The sequence below is a fragment of the Parasteatoda tepidariorum genome, chromosome 2 (assembly GCF_982258835.1).
Source record: "Parasteatoda tepidariorum strain Cologne lab strain chromosome 2, Ptep-v5.0, whole genome shotgun sequence".
NCBI classification, from domain to species: domain Eukaryota; kingdom Metazoa; phylum Arthropoda; class Arachnida; order Araneae; family Theridiidae; genus Parasteatoda; species Parasteatoda tepidariorum.
Window position 1 is genome coordinate 114697080 of NC_141756.1, and position 24068 is coordinate 114721147.

A 24068-nucleotide genomic window follows, 5' to 3' on the forward strand; every position below is an offset into this window, starting at 1 on the left:
TTCTGACTTTTTCGGTACATAGAAAATTTCTGACCTTTTCGGTACTTAGAAAAATTCTGACGATTTTGGTACTTAGAAAAATTCTGTTGATTTTGGAACTTAGAAAATTTCTGACCTTTTCGGTACTTAGAAAATTTCAGACGTTTACGGTACTTAGAAAAATTCTGACGATTTCGGTACTTAGAAAATTCTTACGATTTCGATACTTATTAAACATTCAGAAGTTTTCGGTACTTAGAAAAATTCTGCCGATTTCGGTACTTAGAAAAATTCTGTTGATTTCGGTACTTAGAAAAATTCTGTCGATTTCGGTACTTAGAAAATTTCTGACCTTTTCGGTACTTAGAAAAATTCTGACCTTTTCGGTACTTAGAAAAATTCTGACGATTTCGGTACTTAGAAAATTTCTGACCTTTTCGGTATTTAGAAAATTTCAAACGATTTCGGTAAAAAGAAAAATTCTGACCTTTTCGGTACTTAGAAAATGTCTGACGTTTTCGGTACTTAGAAGAATTCTGCCGATTTAAGTACTTAGAAAATTCTGTTGATTTTGGTACATAGAAAAATTCTGACGATTTCGGTACTTAGAAAAATTCTGTTGATTTCGGTACTTACAAAAATTCTGTTGATTTTGGTACTTTGAAAATTTCTGACCTTTTCGGTACTTAGAAAATATCTGACATTTTCGGTACTTAAAAAAATTCTGTCGATTTCGGTACTTAGAAAACATCCAGAAGTCTTCGGTACTCAGAAAATTTCTGACGTTTTCGGTACTTAGAAAAATTCTGATGATTTCGGAACTTAGAAAATTTCTGACCTTTTCGGTACTTAGAAAAATTCTGACGTTTTCGGTACTTAGAAAAATTCTGATGATTTCGGAAATTAGAAAATTTCTGACCTTTTCGGTATTTAGAAAATTTCAAACGATTTCGGTACTTACAAAAATTCTGACGATTTCGGTACTTAGAAAATTTCTGACCTTTTCGGTACTTAGAAAATTTCTGACCTTTTTGGTACTTAGAAAAAGTCTGACGATTTCGGTACTTAGAAAACAGTCAGAAGTTATCGATACTTAGAAAAGTTCTGACTTTTTCGGTACTTAGAAAAATTCTGCCGATTTCGGTACTTAGAAAAATTCTGTTGATTTCGGTACTTAGAAAAATTCTGTCGATTTCGGTACTTAGAAAAATTCTGTTGATTTTGGTACTTAGAAAAATTCCGACGATTTCGGTACTTAGAAAAGTTTGACGATTTCGGTACTTAGAAAAATTCTGATGATTTCGGTACTTAGAAAAATTCTGACGATTTCGGTTCTTAGAAAAATTCTGTTGATTTCGGTACTTAGAAAATTTCTGTCGTTTTCGGTACTTAGAAAAATTCTGCCGATTTCGGTACTTAGAAAATTCTGCCGATTTCGGTACTTGGAAAATTTCTGACCTTTTCGGAACTTAGAAAATTTCTGATCTTTTCGGTACTTAGAAAAATTCTGACGATTTCGGTACTTAGAAAACATTCAGAAGTTATCGATACTTAGAAAATTTCTGACTTTTTCGGTACTTAGAAGAATTCTGCCGATTTCGGTATTTAGAAAAATTCTAATGATTTCGGTACTTAAAAATATTCTGTTGATTTCGGTACTTAAAAAAATTCTGTCGATTTCGGTACTTAGAAAACATCCAGAAGTCTTCGGTACTTAGAAAATTTCTGACGTTTTCGGTACTTAGAAAAATTCTTACGATTTCGATACTTATTAAACATTCAGAAGTTTTCGGTACTTAGAAAAATTCTGCCGATTTCGGTACTCAGAAAAATTCTGTCGATTTCGGTACTTAGAAGACTCGGAAGTTTTCGGAACTTAGAAAATTTCTGACGTTTTCGGTACTTAGAAAAATTCAGATGATTTCGGTACTTAGAAAATTTCTGACCTTTTCGGTATTTAGAAAATTTCAAATGATTTTGGTACTTAGAAAAATTCTGTTGATTTTGGAACTTAGAAAATTTCTGACCTTTTCGGTACTTAGAAAATTTCAGACGTTTACGGTACTTAGAAAAATTCTGACGATTTCGGTACTTAGAAAATTCTTACGATTTCGATACTTATTAAACATTCAGAAGTTTTCGGTACTTAGAAAAATTCTGCCGATTTCGGTACTTAGAAAAATTCTGTTGATTTCGGTACTTAGAAAAATTCTGTCGATTTCGGTACTTAGAAAACAATCAGAAGTTTTCGGTACTTACATAATTTCTGTCGTTTTCGGTACTTTGAAAAATTCTGCCGATTTCGGTACTTAGAAAATTCAGACGATTTCGGTACTTGGAAAATTTCTGACCTTTTCGGTACTTAGAAAATTTCTGACCTTTTCGGTACTTAGAAAAATTCTGACGATTTCGGTACTTAGAAAATTTCTGACCTTTTCGGTATTTAGAAAATTTCAAACGATTTCGGTACTTAGAAAAATTCTGACCTTTTCGGTACTTAGAAAATATCTGACGTTTTCGGTACTTAGAAGAATTCTGCCGATTTAAGTACTTAGAAAAATTCTGTTGATTTTGGTACATAGAAAAATTCTGACGATTTCGGTACTTAGAAAAATTCTGGTGATTTCGGAACTTAGAAATATTCTGTTGATTTCGGTACTTAGAAAAATTCTGTCGAATTCGGTACTTAGAAAAATTCTGTTGATTTCGGTACTTACAAAAATTCTGTTGATTTTGGTACTTAGAAAATTTCTGACCTTTTCGGTACATAGAAAATATCTGACGTTTTCGGTACTTAAAAAAATTCTGTCGATTTCGGTACTTAGAAAACATCCAGAAGTCTTCGGTACTCAGAAAATTTCTGACGTTTTCGGTACTTAGAAAAATTCTGATGATTTCGGAACTTAGAAAATTTCTGACCTTTTCGGTACTTAGAAAAATTCTGACGTTTTCGGTACTTAGAAAAATTCTGATGATTTCGGAACTTAGAAAATTTCTGAACTTTTCGGTATTTAGAAAATTTCAAACGATTTCGGTACTTACAAAAATTCTGACGATTTCGGTACTTAGAAAATTTCTGACCTTTTCGGTACTTAGAAAACATTCAGAAGTCTTCGGTACTTGGAAAATTTCTGACCTTTTCGGTACTTAGAAAATTTCTGACCTTTTCGGTACTTAGAAAAATTCTGACGATTTCGGTACTTAGAAAGCATTCAGAAGTTATCGATACTTAGAAAATTTCTGACTTTTTCGGTACTTAGAAAAATTCTGCCGATTTCGGTACTTATAAAAATTCTGTTGATTTCGGTGCTTAGAAAAATTCTGTCGATTTCGGTACTTAGAAAACAATCAGAAGTTTTCGGTACTTACATAATTTCTGTCGTTTTCGGTACTTTGAAAAATTCTGCCGATTTCGGTACTTAGAAAATTCTGACGATTTCGGTACTTCGAAAATTTCTGACCTTTTCGGTACTTAGAAAATTTCTGACCTTTTCGGTACTTAGAAAAATTCTGACGATTTCGGTACTTTGAAAATTCTGACGATTTCGGTACTTGGAAAATTTCTGACCTTTTCGGTACTTTGAAAAATTCTGTCGAATTCGGTACTTAGAAAAATTCTGTTGATTTCGGTACTTAGAATATTTCTGCCTTTTTCGGTACTTTGAAAATTTCAGACGTTTACGGTACTTAGAAAAATTCTGACGATTTCGGTACTTAGAAAAATTCTTACGATTTCGATACTTATTAAACATCCAGAAGTCTTCGGTACTTAGAAAATTTCTGACGTTTTCGGTACTTAGATAAATTCTTACGATTTCGATACTTATTAAACATTCAGAAGTTTTCGGTACTTAGAAAACATTCAGAAGTTATCGATACTTGGAAAATTTCTGACTTTTTCGGTACATAGAAAATTTCTGACCTTTTCGGTACTTAGAAAAATTCTGACGATTTTGGTACTTAGAAAAATTCTGTTGATTTTGGAACTTAGAAAATTTCTGACCTTTTCGGTACTTAGAAAATTTCAGACGTTTACGGTACTTAGAAAAATTCTGACGATTTCGGTACTTAGAAAATTCTTACGATTTCGATACTTATTAAACATTCAGAAGATTTCGGTACTTAGAAAAATTCTGCCGATTTCGGTACTTAGAAAAATTCTGTTGATTTCGGTACTTAGAAAAATTCTGTCGATTTCGGTACTTAGAAAATTTCTGACCTTTTCGGTACTTAGAAAAATTCTGACCTTTTCGGTACTTAGAAAAATTCTGACGATTTCGGTACTTAGAAAATTTCTGACCTTTTCGGTATTTAGAAAATTTCAAACGATTTCGGTAAAAAGAAAAATTCTGACCTTTTCGGTACTTAGAAAATGTCTGACGTTTTCGATACTTAGAAGAATTCTGCCGATTTAAGTACTTAGAAAAATTCTGTTGATTTTGGTACATAGAAAAATTCTGACGATTTCGGTACTTAGAAAAATTCTGGTGATTTCGGAACTTAGAAATATTCTGTTGATTTCGGTACTTAGAAAAATTCTGTCGAATTCGGTACTTAGAAAAATTCTGTTGATTTCGGTACTTACAAAAATTCTGTTGATTTTGGTACTTTGAAAATTTCTGACCTTTTCGGTACTTAGAAAATATCTGACATTTTCGGTACTTAAAAAAATTCTGTCGATTTCGGTACTTAGAAAACATCCAGAAGTCTTCGGTACTCAGAAAATTTCTGACGTTTTCGGTACTTAGAAAAATTCTGATGATTTCGGAACTTAGAAAATTTCTGACCTTTTCGGTACTTAGAAAAATTCTGACGTTTTCGGTACTTAGAAAAATTCTGATGATTTCGGAAATTAGAAAATTTCTGACCTTTTCGGTATTTAGAAAATTTCAAGCGATTTCGGTACTTAGAAAATTTCTGACCTTTTCGGTACTTAGAAAATTTCTGACCTTTTTGGTACTTAGAAAAAGTCTGACGATTTCGGTACTTAGAAAACAGTCAGAAGTTATCGATACTTAGAAAAGTTCTGACTTTTTCGGTACTTAGAAAAATTCTGCCGATTTCGGTACTTAGAAAAATTCTGTTGATTTCGGTACTTAGAAAAATTCTGTCGATTTCGGTACTTAGAAAAATTCTGTTGATTTTGGTACTTAGAAAAATTCCGACGATTTCGGTACTTAGAAAAGTTTGACGATTTCGGTACTTAGAAAAATTCTGATGATTTCGGTACTTAGAAAAATTCTGACGATTTCGGTTCTTAGAAAAATTCTGTTGATTTCGGTACTTAGAAAAATTCTGATGATTTCGGAACTTAGAAAATTTCTGAACTTTTCGGTATTTAGAAAATTTCAAACGATTTCGGTACTTACAAAAATTCTGACGATTTCGGTACTTAGAAAATTTCTGACCTTTTCGGTACTTAGAAAACATTCAGAAGTCTTCGGTACTTGGAAAATTTCTGACCTTTTCGGTACTTAGAAAATTTCTGACCTTTTCGGTACTTAGAAAAATTCTGACGATTTCGGTACTTAGAAAGCATTCAGAAGTTATCGATACTTAGAAAATTTCTGACTTTTTCGGTACTTAGAAAAATTCTGCCGATTTCGGTACTTATAAAAATTCTGTTGATTTCGGTGCTTAGAAAAATTCTGTCGATTTCGGTACTTAGAAAACAATCAGAAGTTTTCGGTACTTACATAATTTCTGTCGTTTTCGGTACTTTGAAAAATTCTGCCGATTTCGGTACTTAGAAAATTCTGACGATTTCGGTACTTCGAAAATTTCTGACCTTTTCGGTACTTAGAAAATTTCTGACCTTTTCGGTACTTAGAAAAATTCTGACGATTTCGGTACTTTGAAAATTCTGACGATTTCGGTACTTGGAAAATTTCTGACCTTTTCGGTACTTTGAAAAATTCTGTCGAATTCGGTACTTAGAAAAATTCTGTTGATTTCGGTACTTAGAATATTTCTGCCTTTTTCGGTACTTTGAAAATTTCAGACGTTTACGGTACTTAGAAAAATTCTGACGATTTCGGTACTTAGAAAAATTCTTACGATTTCGATACTTATTAAACATCCAGAAGTCTTCGGTACTTAGAAAATTTCTGACGTTTTCGGTACTTAGATAAATTCTTACGATTTCGATACTTATTAAACATTCAGAAGTTTTCGGTACTTAGAAAAATTCTGCCGATTTCGGTACTCAGAAAAATTCTGTCGATTTCGGTACTTAGAAGACTCGGAAGTTTTCGGAACTTAGAAAATTTCTGACGTTTTCGGTACTTAGAAAAATTCAGATGATTTCGGTACTTAGAAAATTTCTGACCTTTTCGGTATTTAGAAAATTTCAAACGATTTCGGTACTTAGAAAAATTCAGACGATTTCGGTACTTCGAAAAATTCTGATGATTTCGGTACTTAGAAAAATTCTGACGATTTCGGTACTTAGAAAACATTCAGAAGTTATCGATACTTGGAAAATTTCTGACTTTTTCGGTACATAGAAAATTTCTGACCTTTTCGGTACTTAGAAAAATTCTGACGATTTTGGTACTTAGAAAAATTCTGTTGATTTTGGAACTTAGAAAATTTCTGACCTTTTCGGTACTTAGAAAATTTCAGACGTTTACGGTACTTAGAAAAATTCTGACGATTTCGGTACTTAGAAAATTCTTACGATTTCGATACTTATTAAACATTCAGAAGTTTTCGGTACTTAGAAAAATTCTGCCGATTTCGGTACTTAGAAAAATTCTGTTGATTTCGGTACTTAGAAAAATTCTGTCGATTTCGGTACTTAGAAAATTTCTGACCTTTTCGGTACTTAGAAAAATTCTGACCTTTTCGGTACTTAGAAAAATTCTGACGATTTCGGTACTTAGAAAATTTCTGACCTTTTCGGTATTTAGAAAATTTCAAACGATTTCGGTAAAAAGAAAAATTCTGACCTTTTCGGTACTTAGAAAATGTCTGACGTTTTCGGTACTTAGAAGAATTCTGCCGATTTAAGTACTTAGAAAAATTCTGTTGATTTTGGTACATAGAAAAATTCTGACGATTTCGGTACTTAGAAAAATTCTGGTGATTTCGGAACTTAGAAATATTCTGTTGATTTCGGTACTTAGAAAAATTCTGTCGAATTCGGTACTTAGAAAAATTCTGTTGATTTCGGTACTTACAAAAATTCTGTTGATTTTGGTACTTTGAAAATTTCTGACCTTTTCGGTACTTAGAAAATATCTGACATTTTCGGTACTTAAAAAAATTCTGTCGATTTCGGTACTTAGAAAACATCCAGAAGTCTTCGGTACTCAGAAAATTTCTGACGTTTTCGGTACTTAGAAAAATTCTGATGATTTCGGAACTTAGAAAATTTCTGACCTTTTCGGTACTTAGAAAAATTCTGACGTTTTCGGTACTTAGAAAAATTCTGATGATTTCGGAAATTAGAAAATTTCTGACCTTTTCGGTATTTAGAAAATTTCAAGCGATTTCGGTACTTACAAAAATTCTGACGATTTCGGTACTTAGAAAATTTCTGACCTTTTCGGTACTTAGAAAATTTCTGACCTTTTTGGTACTTAGAAAAAGTCTGACGATTTCGGTACTTAGAAAACAGTCAGAAGTTATCGATACTTAGAAAAGTTCTGACTTTTTCGGTACTTAGAAAAATTCTGCCGATTTCGGTACTTAGAAAAATTCTGTTGATTTCGGTACTTAGAAAAATTCTGTCGATTTCGGTACTTAGAAAAATTCTGTTGATTTTGGTACTTAGAAAAATTCCGACGATTTCGGTACTTAGAAAAGTTTGACGATTTCGGTACTTAGAAAAATTCTGATGATTTCGGTACTTAGAAAAATTCTGACGATTTCGGTTCTTAGAAAAATTCTGTTGATTTCGGTACTTAGAAAATTTCTGTCGTTTTCGGTACTTAAGAAAATTCTGCCGATTTCGGTACTTAGAAAATTCTGCCGATTTCGGTACTTGGAAAATTTCTGACCTTTTCGGAACTTAGAAAATTTCTGACCTTTTCGGTACTTAGAAAAATTCTGACGATTTCGGTACTTAGAAAACATTCAGAAGTTATCGATACTTAGAAAATTTCTGACTTTTTCGGTACTTAGAAGAATTCTGCCGATTTCGGGATTTAGAAAAATTCTAATGATTTCGGTACTTAGAAATATTCTGTTGATTTCGGTACTTAAAAAAATTCTGTCGATTTCGGTACTTAGAAAACATCCAGAAGTCTTCGGTACTTAGAAAATTTCTGACGTTTTCGGTACTTAGAAAAATTCTTACGATTTCGATACTTATTAAACATTCAGAAGTTTTCGGTACTTAGAAAAATTCTGCCGATTTCGGTACTCAGAAAAATTCTGTCGATTTCGGTACTTAGAAGACTCGGAAGTTTTCGGAACTTAGAAAATTTCTGACGTTTTCGGTACTTAGAAAAATTCAGATGATTTCGGTACTTAGAAAATTTCTGACCTTTTCGGTATTTAGAAAATTTCAAATGATTTTGGTACTTAGAAAAATTCTGTTGATTTTGGAACTTAGAAAATTTCTGACCTTTTCGGTACTTAGAAAATTTCAGACGTTTACGGTACTTAGAAAAATTCTGACGATTTCGGTACTTAGAAAATTCTTACGATTTCGATACTTATTAAACATTCAGAAGTTTTCGGTACTTAGAAAAATTCTGCCGATTTCGGTACTTAGAAAAATTCTGTTGATTTCGGTACTTAGAAAAATTCTGTCGATTTCGGTACTTAGAAAACAATCAGAAGTTTTCGGTACTTACATAATTTCTGTCGTTTTCGGTACTTTGAAAAATTCTGCCGATTTCGGTACTTAGAAAATTCAGACGATTTCGGTACTTGGAAAATTTCTGACCTTTTCGGTACTTAGAAAATTTCTGACCTTTTCGGTACTTAGAAAATATCTGACGTTTTCGGTACTTAGAAGAATTCTGCCGATTTAAGTACTTAGAAAAATTCTGACGATTTCGGTACTTAGAAAAATTCTGGTGATTTCGGAACTTAGAAATATTCTGTTGATTTCGGTACTTAGAAAAATTCTGTCGAATTCGGTACTTAGAAAAATTCTGTTGATTTCGGTACTTACAAAAATTCTGTTGATTTTGGTACTTAGAAAATTTCTGACCTTTTCGGTACTTAGAAAATATCTGACGTTTTCGGTACTTAAAAAAATTCTGTCGATTTCGGTACTTAGAAAACATCCAGAAGTCTTCGGTACTCAGAAAATTTCTGACGTTTTCGGTACTTAGAAAAATTCTGATGATTTCGGAACTTAGAAAATTTCTGACCTTTTCGGTACTTAGAAAAATTCTGACGTTTTCGGTACTTAGAAAAATTCTGATGATTTCGGAACTTAGAAAATTTCTGATCTTTTCGGTATTTAGAAAATTTCAAACGATTTCGGTACTTACAAAAATTCTGACGATTTCGGTACTTAGAAAATTTCTGACCTTTTCGGTACTTAGAAAATATCTGACCTTTTTGGTACTTAGAAAAATTCTGACGATTTCGGTACTTAGAAAACAGTCAGAAGTTATCGATACTTAGAAAAGTTCTGACTTTTTCGGTACTTAGAAAAATTCTGCCGATTTCGGTACTTAGAAAAATTCTGTTGATTTCGGTACTTAGAAAAATTCTGTCGATTTCGGTACTTAGAAAAATTCTGTTGATTTTGGTACTTAGAAAAATTCCGACGATTTCGGTACTTAGAAAAGTTTGACGATTTCGGTACTTAGAAAAATTCTGATGATTTCGGTACTTAGAAAAATTCTGACGATTTCGGTTCTTAGAAAAATTCTGTTGATTTCGGTACTTAGAAAATTCTGCCGATTTCGGTACTTGGAAAATTTCTGACCTTTTCGGAACTTAGAAAATTTCTGACCTTTTCGGTACTTAGAAAAATTCTGACGATTTCGGTACTTAGAAAACATTCAGAAGTTATCGATACTTAGAAAATTTCTGACTTTTTCGGTACTTAGAAGAATTCTGCCGATTTCGGTATTTAGAAAAATTCTAATGATTTCGGTACTTAGAAATATTCTGTTGATTTCGGTACTTAAAAAAATTCTGTCGATTTCGGTACTTAGAAAACATCCAGAAGTCTTCGGTACTTAGAAAATTTCTGACGTTTTCGGTACTTAAAAAAATTCAGATGATTTCGGTACTTAGAAAATTTCTGACCTTTTCGGTATTTAGAAAATTTCAAACGATTTCGGTACTTAGAAAAATTCAGACGATTTCGGTACTTAGAAAAATTCCGACGATTTCGGTACTTAGAAAATTTCTGACGTTTTCGGTACTTAGAAAAATTCTGACGATTTCGGTACTTAGAAAAATTCCGACGATTTCGGTACTTAGAAAATTTTGACGATTTCGGTACTTCGAAAAATTCTGATGATTTCGGTACTTAAAAAAATTCTGACGATTTCGGTACTTAGAAAACATTCAGAAGTTATCGATACTTAGAAAATTTCTGACTTTTTCGGTACTTAGAAAAATTCAGAAGATTTCGGTACTTAGAAAAATTCGAATGATTTCGGTACTTAGAAAAATTCTGACGATTTCGGTACTTAGAAAATTTCTGACCTTTTCGGTACTTGGAAAATTTCTGACCTTTTCGGTACATAGAAAATTTCTGACCTTTTCGGTACTTAGAAAAATTCTGACGATTTTGGTACTTAGAAAACATTCAGAAGTTTTCGATACTTAGAAAATTTCTGACGTTTTCGGTACTTAGAAAAATTCTGCCGATTTCAGTACTTAGAAAAATTCTGTTGATTTCGGTACTTAGAAAAATTCTGTCGATTTCGGTACTTAGAAAAATTCTGTTGATTCTGGTACTTAGAAAATTCTGACGATTTCGGAACTTAGAAAACAATCAGAAGTTTTCGATACTTAGAAAATTTCTGTCGTTTTCGGTACTTAGAAAAATTCTGATGCTTTCGGTACTTAGAAAAATTCTGTTGATTTTGGAACTTAGAAAATTTCTGACCTTTTCGGTACTTAGAAAATATCTGACGTTTTCGGTACTTAGAAAAATTCTGTCGATTTCGGTACTTAGAAAACATTCAGAAGTCTTCGGTACTTGGAAAATTTCTGTCCTTTTCGGTACTTAGAAAATTTCTGACCTTTTCGGTACTTAGAAAAATTCTGACGATTTCGGTACTTAGAAAACATTCAGAAGTTATCGATACTTAGAAAATTTCTGACTTTTTCGGTACTTAGAAAAATTCTGCCGATTTCGGTACTTATAAAAATTCTGTTGATTTCGGTGCTTAGAAAAATTCTGTCGATTTCGGTACTTAGAAAACAATCAGAAGTTTTCGGTACTTACATAATTTCTGTCGTTTTCGGTACTTTGAAAAATTCTGCCGATTTCGGTACTTAGAAAATTCTGACGATTTCGGTACTTGGAAAATTTCTGACCTTTTCGGTACTTAGAAAATTTCTGACCTTTTCGGTACTTAGAAAAATTCTGACGATTTCGGTACTTTGAAAATTCTGACGATTTCGGTACTTGGAAAATTTCTGACCTTTTCGGTACTTAGAAAATTTCTGACCTTTTCGGTACTTAGAAAAATTCTGTCGAATTCGGTACTTAGAAAAATTCTGTTGATTTCGGTACTTAGAATATTTCTGCCTTTTTCGGTACTTTGAAAATTTCAGACGTTTACGGTACTTAAAAAAATTCTGACGATTTCGGTACTTAGAAAAATTCTTACGCTTTCGATACTTATTAAACATCCAGAAGTCTTCGGTACTTAAAAAATTTCTGACATTTTCGGTACTTAGAAAAATTCTTACGATTTCGATACTTATTAAACATTCAGAAGTTTTCGGTACTTAGAAAAATTCTGCCGATTTCGGTACTCAGAAAAATTCTGTCGATTTCGGTACTTAGAAGACTCGGAAGTTTTCGGAACTTAGAAAATTTCTGACGTTTTCGGTACTTAGAAAAATTCAGATGATTTCGGTACTTAGAAAATTTCTGACCTTTTCGGTATTTAGAAAATTTCAAACGATTTCGGTACTTAGAAAAATTCAGACGATTTCGGTACTTAGACAAATTCCGACGATTTCGGTACTTAGAAAATTTTGACGATTTCGGTACTTCGAAAAATTCTGATGATTTCGGTACTTAAAAAAATTCTGACGATTTCGGTACTTAGAAAACATTCAGAAGTTATCGATACTTAGAAAATTTCTGACTTTTTCGGTACTTAGAAAAATTCAGAAGATTTCGGTACTTAGAAAAATTCGAATGATTTCGGTACTTAGAAAAATTCTGACGATTTCGGTACTTAGAAAATTTCTGACCTTTTCGGTACTTGGAAAATTTCTGACCTTTTCGGTACATAGAAAATTTCTGACCTTTTCGGTACTTAGAAAAATTCTGACGATTTTGGTACTTAGAAAACATTCAGAAGTTTTCGATACTTAGAAAATTTCTGACGTTTTCGGTACTTAGAAAAATTCTGCCGATTTCAGTACTTAGAAAAATTCTGTTGATTTCGGTACTTAGAAAAATTCTGTCGATTTCGGTACTTAGAAAAATTCTGTTGATTCTGGTACTTAGAAAATTCTGACGATTTCGGAACTTAGAAAACAATCAGAAGTTTTCGATACTTAGAAAATTTCTGTCGTTTTCGGTACTTAGAAAAATTCTGATGCTTTCGGTACTTAGAAAAATTCTGTTGATTTTGGAACTTAGAAAATTTCTGACCTTTTCGGTACTTAGAAAATATCTGACGTTTTCGGTACTTAGAAAAATTCTGTCGATTTCGGTACTTAGAAAACATTCAGAAGTCTTCGGTACTTGGAAAATTTCTGACCTTTTCGGTACTTAGAAAAATTCTGACGATTTCGGTACTTAGAAAACATTCAGAAGTTATCGATACTTAGAAAATTTCTGACTTTTTCGGTACTTAGAAAAATTCTGCCGATTTCGGTACTTATAAAAATTCTGTTGATTTCGGTGCTTAGAAAAATTCTGTCGATTTCGGTACTTAGAAAACAATCAGAAGTTTTCGGTACTTACATAATTTCTGTCGTTTTCGGTACTTTGAAAAATTCTGCCGATTTCGGTACTTAGAAAATTCTGACGATTTCGGTACTTGGAAAATTTCTGACCTTTTCGGTACTTAGAAAATTTCTGACCTTTTCGGTACTTAGAAAAATTCTGACGATTTCGGTACTTTGAAAATTCTGACGATTTCGGTACTTGGAAAATTTCTGACCTTTTCGGTACTTAGAAAATTTCTGACCTTTTCGGTACTTAGAAAAATTCTGTCGAATTCGGTACTTAGAAAAATTCTGTTGATTTCAGTACTTAGAATATTTCTGCCTTTTTCGGTACTTTGAAAATTTCAGACGTTTACGGTACTTAAAAAAATTCTGACGATTTCGGTACTTAGAAAAATTCTTACGATTTCGATACTTATTAAACATCCAGAAGTCTTCGGTACTTAGAAATTTTCTGACATTTTCGGTACTTAGAAAAATTCTTACGATTTCGATACTTATTAAACATTCAGAAGTTTTCGGTACTTAGAAAAATTCTGCCGATTTCGGTACTCAGAAAAATTCTGTCGATTTCGGTACTTAGAAGACTCGGAAGTTTTCGGAACTTAGAAAATTTCTGACGTTTTCGGTACTTAGAAAAATTCAGATGATTTCGGTACTTAGAAAATTTCTGACCTTTTCGGTATTTAGAAAATTTCAAACGATTTCGGTACTTAGAAAAATTCAGACGATTTCGGTACTTCGAAAAATTCTGATGATTTCGGTACTTAGAAAAATTCTGACGATTTCGGTACTTAGAAAACATTCAGAAGTTATCGATACTTAGAAAATTTCTGACTTTTTCGGTACTTAGAAAAATTCAGAAGATTTCGGTACTTAGAAAAATTCGAATGATTTCGGTACTTAGAAAAATTCTGACGATTTCGGTACTTAGAAAATTTCTGACCTTTTCGGTACTTGGAAAATTTCTGACCTTTTCGGTACATAGAAAATTTCTGACCTTTTCGGTACTTAGAAAAATTCTGACAATTTTGGTACTTAGAAAAATTCTGTTGATTTTGGAACTTAGAAAATTTCTGACCTTTTCGGTACTTAGAAAATTTCAGACGTTTACGGTACTTAGAACAATTCTGACGATTTCGGTACTTAGAAAATTCTTACGATTTCGATACTTATTAAACATTCAGAAGTTTTCGGTACTTAGAAAAATTCTGCCGATTTCGGTACTTAGAAAAATTCTGTTGATTTCGGTACTTAGAAAAATTCTGTCGATTTCGGTACTTAGAAAACAATCAGAAGTTTTCGGTACTTACATAATTTCTGTCGTTTTCGGTACTTTGAAAAATTCTGCCGATTTCGGTACTTAGAAAATTCAGACGATTTCGGTACTTGGAAAATTTCTGACCTTTTCGGTACTTAGAAAATTTCTGACCTTTTCGGTACTTAGAAAAATTCTGACGATTTCGGTACTTAGAAAATTTCTGACCTTTTCGGTATTTAGAAAATTTCAAACGATTTCGGTACTTAGAAAAATTCTGACCTTTTCGGTACTTAGAAAATATCTGACGTTTTCGGTACTTAGAAGAATTCTGCCGATTTAAGTACTTAGAAAAATTCTGTTGATTTTGGTACATAGAAAAATTCTGACGATTTCGGTACTTAGAAAAATTCTGGTGATTTCGGAACTTAGAAATATTCTGTTGATTTCGGTACTTAGAAAAATTCTGTCGAATTCGGTACTTAGAAAAATTCTGTTGATTTCGGTACTTACAAAAATTCTGTTGATTTTGGTACTTAGAAAATTTCTGACCTTTTCGGTACTCAGAAAATATCTGACGTTTTCGGTACTTAAAAAAATTCTGTCGATTTCGGTACTTAGAAAACATCCAGAAGTCTTCGGTACTCAGAAAATTTCTGACGTTTTCAGTACTTAGAAAAATTCTGATGATTTCGGAACTTAGAAAATTTCTGACCTTTTCGGTACTTAGAAAAATTCTGACGTTTTCGGTACTTAGAAAACATTCAGAAGTTATCGATACTTAGAAAATTTCTGACTTTTTCGGTACTTAGAAAAATTCTGCCGATTTCGGTACTTAGAAAAATTCTGTTGATTTCGGTGCTTAGAAAAATTCTGTCGATTTCGGTACTTAGAAAACAATCAGAAGTTTTCGGTACTTACATAATTTCTGTCGTTTTCGGTACTTTGAAAAATTCTGCCGATTTCGGGACTTAGAAAATTCTGACGATTTCGGTACTTGGAAAATTTCTGACCTTTTCGGTACTTAGAAAATTTCTGACCTTTTCGGTACTTAGAAAAATTCTGACGATTTCGGTACTTAGAAAATTTCTGACCTTTTCGGTATTTAGAAAATTTCAAACGATTTCGGTACTTAGAAAAATTCAGACGATTTCGGTACTTAGAAAAATTCTGATCATTTCGGTACTTAGAAAATTTCTGACCTTTTCGGTACTTAGAAAATATCTGACGTTTTCGGTACTTAGAAGAATTCTGCCGATTTAAGTACTTAGAAAAATTCTGTTGATTTTGGTACATAGAAAAATTCTGACGATTTCGGTACTTAGAAAAATTCTGGTGATTTCGGAACTTAGAAATATTCTGTTGATTTCGGTACTTAGAAAAATTCTGTCGAATTCGGTACTTAGAAAAATTCTGTTGATTTCGGTACTTACAAAAATTCTGCTGATTTTGGTACTTAGAAAATTTCTGACCTTTTCGGTACTTAGAAAATATCTGACGTTTTCGGTACTTAAAAAAATTCTGTCGATTTCGGTACTTAGAAAACATCCAGAAGTCTTCGGTACTCAGAAAATTTCTGACGTTTTCGGTACTTAGAAAAATTCTGATGATTTCGGAACTTAGAAAATTTCTGACCTTTTCGGTACTTAGAAAAATTCTGACGTTTTCGGTACTTAGAAAAATTCTGATGATTTCGGAACTTAGAAAATTTCTGACCTTTTCGGTATTTAGAAAATTTCAAACGATTTCGGTACTTACAAAAATTCTGACGATTTCGGTACTTAGAAAATTTCTGACCTTTTCGGTACTTAGAAAAATTCTGACGATTTCGGTACTTAGAAAACATTCAGAAGTTATCGATACTTAGAAAATTTCTGACTTTTTCGGTACTTAGAAAAATTCTGCCGATTTCGGTACTTAGAAAAATTCTGTTGATTTCGGTGCTTAGAAAAATTCTGTCGATTTCGGTACTTAGAAAACAATCAGAAGTTTTCGGTACTTACATAATTTCTGTCGTTTTCGGTACTTTGAAAAATTCTGCCGATTTCGGGACTTAGAAAATTCTGACGATTTCGGTACTTGGAAAATTTCTGACCTTTTCGGTACTTAGAAAATTTCTGACCTTTTCGGTACTTAGAAAAATTCTGACGATTTCGGTACTTAGAAAATTTCTGACCTTTTCGGTATTTAGAAAATTTCAAACGATTTCGGTACTTAGAAAAATTCAGACGATTTCGGTACTTAGAAAAATTCTGATCATTTCGGTACTTAGAAAATTTCTGACCTTTTCGGTACTTAGAAAATATCTGACGTTTTCGGTACTTAGAAGAATTCTGCCGATTTAAGTACTTAGAAAAATTCTGTTGATTTTGGTACATAGAAAAATTCTGACGATTTCGGTACTTAGAAAAATTCTGGTGATTTCGGAACTTAGAAATATTCTGTTGATTTCGGTACTTAGAAAAATTCTGTCGAATTCGGTACTTAGAAAAATTCTGTTGATTTCGGTACTTACAAAAATTCTGCTGATTTTGGTACTTAGAAAATTTCTGACCTTTTCGGTACTTAGAAAATATCTGACGTTTTCGGTACTTAAAAAAATTCTGTCGATTTCGGTACTTAGAAAACATCCAGAAGTCTTCGGTACTCAGAAAATTTCTGACGTTTTCGGTACTTAGAAAAATTCTGATGATTTCGGAACTTAGAAAATTTCTGACCTTTTCGGTACTTAGAAAAATTCTGACGTTTTCGGTACTTAGAAAAATTCTGATGATTTCGGAACTTAGAAAATTTCTGACCTTTTCGGTATTTAGAAAATTTCAAACGATTTCGGTACTTACAAAAATTCTGACGATTTCGGTACTTAGAAAATTTCTGACCTTTTCGGTACTTGGAAAATTTCGGACCTTTTCGGTACATAGAAAATTTCTGACCTTTTCGGTACTTAGAAAAATTCTGTCGATTTCGGTACTTAGAAAAATTCTGTTGATTTTGGTACTTAGAAAATTCTGACGATTTCGGAACTTAGAAAACAATCAGAAGTTTTCGATACTTAGAAAATTTCTGTTGATTTCGGTACTTAGAAAAATTCTGACGATTTCGGAACTTAGAAAACAATCAGAAGTTTTCGATACTTAGAAAATTTCTGTCGTTTTCGGTGCTTAGAAAAATTCTGATGCTTTCGGTACTTAGAAAAATTCTGTTGATTTCGGTACTTAGAAAATTTCTGACCTTTTCGGTACTTAGAAAAATTCTGCCGATTTCAGTACTTAGAAAAATTCTGTTGATTTCGGTACTTAGAAAAATTCTGACGATTTCGGAACTTAGAAAACAATCAGAAGTTTTCGATACTTAGAAAATTTCTGTCGTTTTCGGTGCTTAGAAAAATTCTGTTGATTTTGGTACTTAGAAAATTCTGCCGATAGACTACCAAGACTACCAAGCGATTGAACCAAGCTTATACTACTTTCGTGCTACTACATAGCTTTAATTACCTTCTCCCCGTTAGTTAAACAAAACACATGAGGGGTGACTGCGACCTAACTAATCTTTCTATAAATATTTAATTAAGTAAGGTTGTTCGGTTCATAGAGGCCTACTTCCATTCCGAGTTTGAAAATTATAGCTTAATATTCAAGGGAGATAGGCGGTCTTGAAATTTGAGCCTTTTTAACACCATTTTATTTTATTTTATTTTTTCATCCATTATACGTTCTTCTGCAAAGAAAGACAATTGATTTTATATATAGAACACCTTTGCTATTCTAAACTGTCGAGAAAATATTGTAAAACGAGTTTAGAAATATAATATAATTTAAACAAACTATTTTTCCGGGATTTTTCCTGTTTTTAAGCATTATTTGAATTTTCTCGAACAAAAAAAATATTTTTTTATATATAGAATCCCTTAAAACATCGAAAAACACGTTAAATACATAATATAATGTAAAATAAACAAAACAAAACAAATTAAAAATTGACCAAAGCCGAGGTTCGATCCCGGTCCCCCTCGCTCCAATCGTAAGTCACTAGCACATGGTCTTAGTCGTTGGACCAAGCTTATACGACGTTCGTGCTACTACATAGCTTTAACTACCCTCTCCCCGTCAGTTAAACAAAAGACATGATGGGTGACTTCGACCTCCCTAATCTATCTATAAATATGTACTTAAGCAGGGTGGTTCGAATCATAGAGGCCTACTTCCAATCCGAGTTTGAAAATTATAGCTTAATATTCAAGGGAGATAGGCGGTCTTGAAATTTGAGCCTTTTTCCCGCCATTTTATTTTATTTTATTTTTTCATCCATTATGCGTTCTTCTGCAAAGAAAGACATTTGATTTTATACATAGAACACCTTTGCTATGCTAAACTGTCGTGAAAATATCGCAAAACGAATTTAGAAAAATATTATAATTTAAACAAACTATTTTTCCGGGTTTTTTTCAGTTTTAAGTATTATTTGAGTTTTCCCGAAGAAAAAAAAATTTTTTTTCTATATAGAATCCCTTAAAACATCGAAAAACACGTTAAATAAAAAATATGATGTAAAATAAACAAAAGAAAAAAAAATTTAAAAATTGACCACAGCCGAGGATCGAGCCCGGTCCCCCTCTCTCCAATCGCTAGTTACTAGCACTTGGTCGTAGTCGTTGGACCACGCTTATACGACGTTTGTGCTACTGCATAGCTTTAATTACCCTCTCCCCGTTAGTTAAACAAAAGACACGAGGGGTGACTTCGACCTCCATAATCTATCTATAAATATGTACTTAAGCAGGGTGGTTCGGTTCATAGAGGCCTACCTCCAATCCGAGTTTGAAAATTATAGCTTAATATTCAAGGGAGATAGGCGGTCTTGAAATTTGAGCCTTTTTCCCGCCATTTTATTTTATTTTATTTTTTCATCCATTATGCGTTCTTCTGCAAAGAAAGACATTTGATTTTAAACATAGAACACCTTTGCTATGCTAAACTGTCGTGAAAATATCGCAAAACGAATTTAGAAAAATATTATAATTTAAACAAACTATTTTTCCGGGTTTTTTTCAGTTTTTAAGCATTATTTGAGTTTTCCCGAAGAAAAAAAATTTTTTTTCTATATAGAATCCCTTAAAACATCGAAAAACACGTTAAATAAATAATATAATGTAAAATAAACAGAACAAAAAAATTTAAAAATTGACCACAGCCGAGGTTCGAACCCGGTCCTCCTCGCTCCAATCGTAAGTTACTAGCACATGGTCTTAGTCGTTGTACCAAGCTTATACTACGTTCGTGCTACTACATAGCTTTAATTACCTTCTCCCCGTTAGTTAAACAAAACACATGAGGGGTGACTGCGACCTAACTAATCCTTCTATAAATATTTAATTAAGTATGGTTGTTCGGTTCATAGAGGCCTACTTCCATTCCGAGTTTGAAAATTATAGCTTAATTTTCAAGGGAGATAGGCGGTCTTGAAATTTGAGCCTTTTTAACTCCATTTTATTTTATTTTATTTTTTCATCCATTATGCGTTCTTCTGCAAAGAAAGACAATTGATTTTATACGTAGAACATCTTTGCTATGCTTAACTGTCGTGAAAATATCGCAAAACGAGTTAAAAAAATAATATAATTTAAACAAACTAATTTCCGGGTTTTTTCCAGTTTTTAAGCATTATTTGAATTTTCCCGAACAAAAAAAAACATTTTTTTTATATAGGATCCCTTAATACATCGAAAAACACGCTAATTTAATAATATAATGTAAAATAAACAAAGGAAAAAAAATTAAAAATGGACCACATCCGAGATTCGAACTCGTCCCCCCTTGCTCCAATCGAAAGTCACTAGCACATGGTCATAGTCGTTGGACCACGCTTATACGACGTTCGGGCTACTACATAGCTTTAATTACCCTCTCCCCGTCAGTTAAACAAAAGACATGAGGGGTGACTTCGACCTCCATAATCTATCTATAAATATGTACTTAAGTAGTGTGGTTCGGTTAATAGAGGCCTACTTTCATTCCGAGTTTGAAAATTATAGCATAATATTCAAGGGAGATAGGCGGTCTTGAAATTTGAGCCTTTTTCCCGCCATTTTATTTTATTTTATTTTTTCATCCATTATGCGTTCTTCTGCAAAGAAAGACATTTGATTTTATACATAGAACACCTTTGCTATGCTAAACTGTCGTGAAAATATCGCAAAACGAATTTAGAAAAATATTATAATTTAAACAAACTATTTTTCCGGGTTTTTTTCAGTTTTTAAGTATTATTTGAGTTTTCCCGAAGAAAAAAAAATATTTTTTCTATATAGAATCCCTTAAAACATCGAAAAACACGTTAAATAAAAAATATGATGTAAAATAAACAAAAGAAAAAAAATTTAAAAATTGACCACAGCCGAGGATCGAGCCCGGTCCCCCTCGCTCCAATCACTAGTTACTAGCACTTGGTCTTAGTCGTTGGACCACGCTTATACGACGTTCGTGATACTACATAGCTTTAATTACCCTCTCCCCGTTAGTTAAACAAAAGACATGAGGGGTGACTACGACCTCCCTAATCTATCTATAAAAATTTACTTAAGTAGTGTGGTTCGGTTAATAGAGGCCTACTTTCATTCCGAGTTTGAAAATTATAGCTTAATATTCAAGGGAGTTAGGCGGTCTTGAAATTTGAGCCTTTTCCCCACCATTTTATTTTATTTTATTTTTTATTCCATTATGTGTTCTTCTGCGCTGCAGGTATGTGAAGCGTGGTGCAGTTGGTAGCGCTGTGGGCAAGTATGATATGTAGTCCCGGTAGTCATGGGTTCGATACCCTGAAAGGGTCGAATTTAAATTTTTTTTATTTATTTTATATTACGTTTTTTAATATACTTTTCGACAATTTAGCATGAGTGAAGTGTTCTGTATATAGAAATAACTATTTTTCCTATATGAAATGGCGAATAATAGCTAATAAACAGAAAAATTTTGATTATTTTTTATTTATTTATTTATTTTAATAATTGTTATTTTTTTAACTTCCTTCTCAATATTTTTAAGGGAATAAATTGTTTAATATAAGAAAAGAATTATTTTTCTTTTTAAAGAGCGAATAACGGCTGAGAAAGGGACAAAAGTCGTATCAGGAGGAACGCACACATCACACCCCGTGTCTCCATATTATATTGACCTATAAATTTCAAACTCGGTCCGAAATTAGAGTTTAATGTAATAAACAATTGTACCAAAAGAATTTTTTATAAACTATTTAGTGGGCCCACAATGGGCCAAAATAAGTTTTGTAGACTAACCGGGAGAAGGTACTCTTAGCTAATTATTCGCGGTGGTGGTATGTGAAGCGTGGAGCAGTTGGTAGTGCTGTTTGCTAGGTTGATATGAAGTTCCCGTGAGTCCTGGGTTCGAAACCCTGCAAGGGTCGACTTTAAATTTTTTTTATTTATTTTATATTATGTTTTTTAATATACTTTTCAGCAATTTAACTTGAATCATGTGTTTTGTACATAGAAATAACTATTTTTCCTTTCTGAAATAGCGAATAATAGCTAATAAATGGTTAAATTTTGGATTATTTTTATTTATTTATTTATTTTATTATATGTTATTTTTTCAACTTCTTTTTCAATATTTTTAAGTGAATGAAGTGTTCTATATATTAAAAGAATTATTTTTCTTTGTTAAAGAGCGAATAATGGCTGAAAAAGGGACAAAAGTGGTATCAGGAGGCACACACACCCTATAATATTAACCTATAAATTTCAAACTCGGCCTGAAATGAGAGTCTAATGTAGCAAAAAATTGTACCAAAGGAATTATTATAGACCATTTAGTGGGTCTAAAAACCTTTAAAACGAGGCGATTCGAAGTCCTTTTTCAATATTAACGCAAGGCCCGATATCAGACCTTAATGTTGACAAATAATATTTTAATTGGACCACGTATTATATTACTGGGTAATAGTGTACCCTACGAGAGGAAGTAATTATACACCTCATAGGGGATACACAATGTGGCTCTTTAATTTCCTTTGTCTGTATAAATATAATAGTGTGTTGAATAGCGTTTAAAGGAAGAAATTCGAAGTCAATATTCTGTATAAAAATATGGTCCTATATCTGCCTCTAATATCAACCTATAATATTCAAACTGGACCACGTATTATATTATCGGGTAATAGTGTACCCTACCTGAGGAAATTATTATAGACCTCATAGGGGGTACACAATGTGGCCCTGTAGTTTACTATGTACGCATATGTATTGGAAGCAGGTTTTTTATCGTTTACTTATATGAAGCGTATTTAATAACACATAAAGTTTTTAAATTTTGACTCATCTTTTGTATGATACCTGGGCTCTAGCGGCCCAAATTTTAAAAAAAAGATACTCAGTGAAAATTCTGGGAACCCCTTTAAAACTATTATTTTACTATTGGGGTAGCTGGAAAGTAATTTCGGTGTTGTTGAGTGAAATAAACTTTTTTTTTCCTACACAAAAAATAAAATTAGTCAAATATCTTTCATTCTGTTTGACTGACTTTTCTACTATTTCCATGATCCGAAGCTCATAGGTCCTTATAAGCAAAACTTTTTTTTTTTATTTTACTAGAAATGTCATTGCTGCACAGAATGGTAATTTTATGTGAATTTTATTGATAAAATCTTTAAAATTTAAAAATTTTGTAAAAATGGTAATCAAGATATGATAAATGATGTAAATAAATAAATATTAAATGATAGTGGGAGATCGGGTCTACATGGGGGATGCGACGATACCTCCCAATCAAGCTACTATAATTTTTTATCGAGTTTACCCGGGTGGGTCTATATATTGCAAATATTTATTTATTATCCCGACAATACCCGGGCATAGCAGAATTTGTGAGTTTTTTTTTTTTTTTAAAGACTGGAATGGAAAAAAAAATCTGCTGTCATTGGAAGATTAGTTTATGATTTAGGTACCAAGATACCAAGGTTTGTTTATGAGTTTTGCTGTTGGATTGTGATACTGCACACGTGTTTTGTGCGATTGTATATACGGCGATTACTAAATTTACGTAGGAAAAAAAAAGAGTAAAAAAAAAATGGCGTATCACTTCACTGTTGTTTGGAAAGTATCACTTTGTGTTGTCCCTTGTTTTAAAAACTATCATACAAAGACTAATATTTAACTTTTTTCATTTTCCGAGATAACTCAGGATAGTAAATCAAATGTCATCATGAAATGTGTCTCATTTTAGCAAATATTCCCCTATATAAAATGTATTTTTTAAAAAGAAATAATTTTTAAGTAATCTTACCAAGAGCAATTGGAATTCAAGAAAAGAAAATGATTTTATAACCATCACGCTGTTAGTATTATATGATAATAAAGAAAAGTTCCATCCCAGGAAAAACAAATACATAGGTCCAGCACCACAAAACTGCTGGTTGCCAGCAGCTAAAGCGACGGGTCTAAGTCACTTTCAACTGTACTAATGCTGGCCAGTAGTATTCAACACAGCATTCGTCGTCTAAGAAGCGCAGGATGAGGGATTGCCCGACATTTTCCAGCAGAGGGTAATCAATGAATCAATAATTGAGGGCCAGCAATTTATATGCACCCAGCAGCATCCTTTCAGTCTATTGAGATTTACTAGAGGTCAATGACCTAGTTACAGGGGTAATTAAAACCCTCAAATCCAATTATTTTTATTTAATACAATTCAATTAGCTAAATAAATATCTAGCTATCTAATAACATATTTGAATAAATTATTAATAAATGAACTAA

General features: G+C 32.3%; 1 protein-coding gene across 3 annotated transcripts in view; it reads right to left on the bottom strand.

Moving 5' to 3' along the window:
* Positions 1-24068, bottom strand: part of LOC122272504 (maestro heat-like repeat-containing protein family member 2A) — a 455199-nt gene that overhangs the window by 405508 nt on the left and 25623 nt on the right. The gene's annotated exons all lie outside the window — the stretch shown is intronic.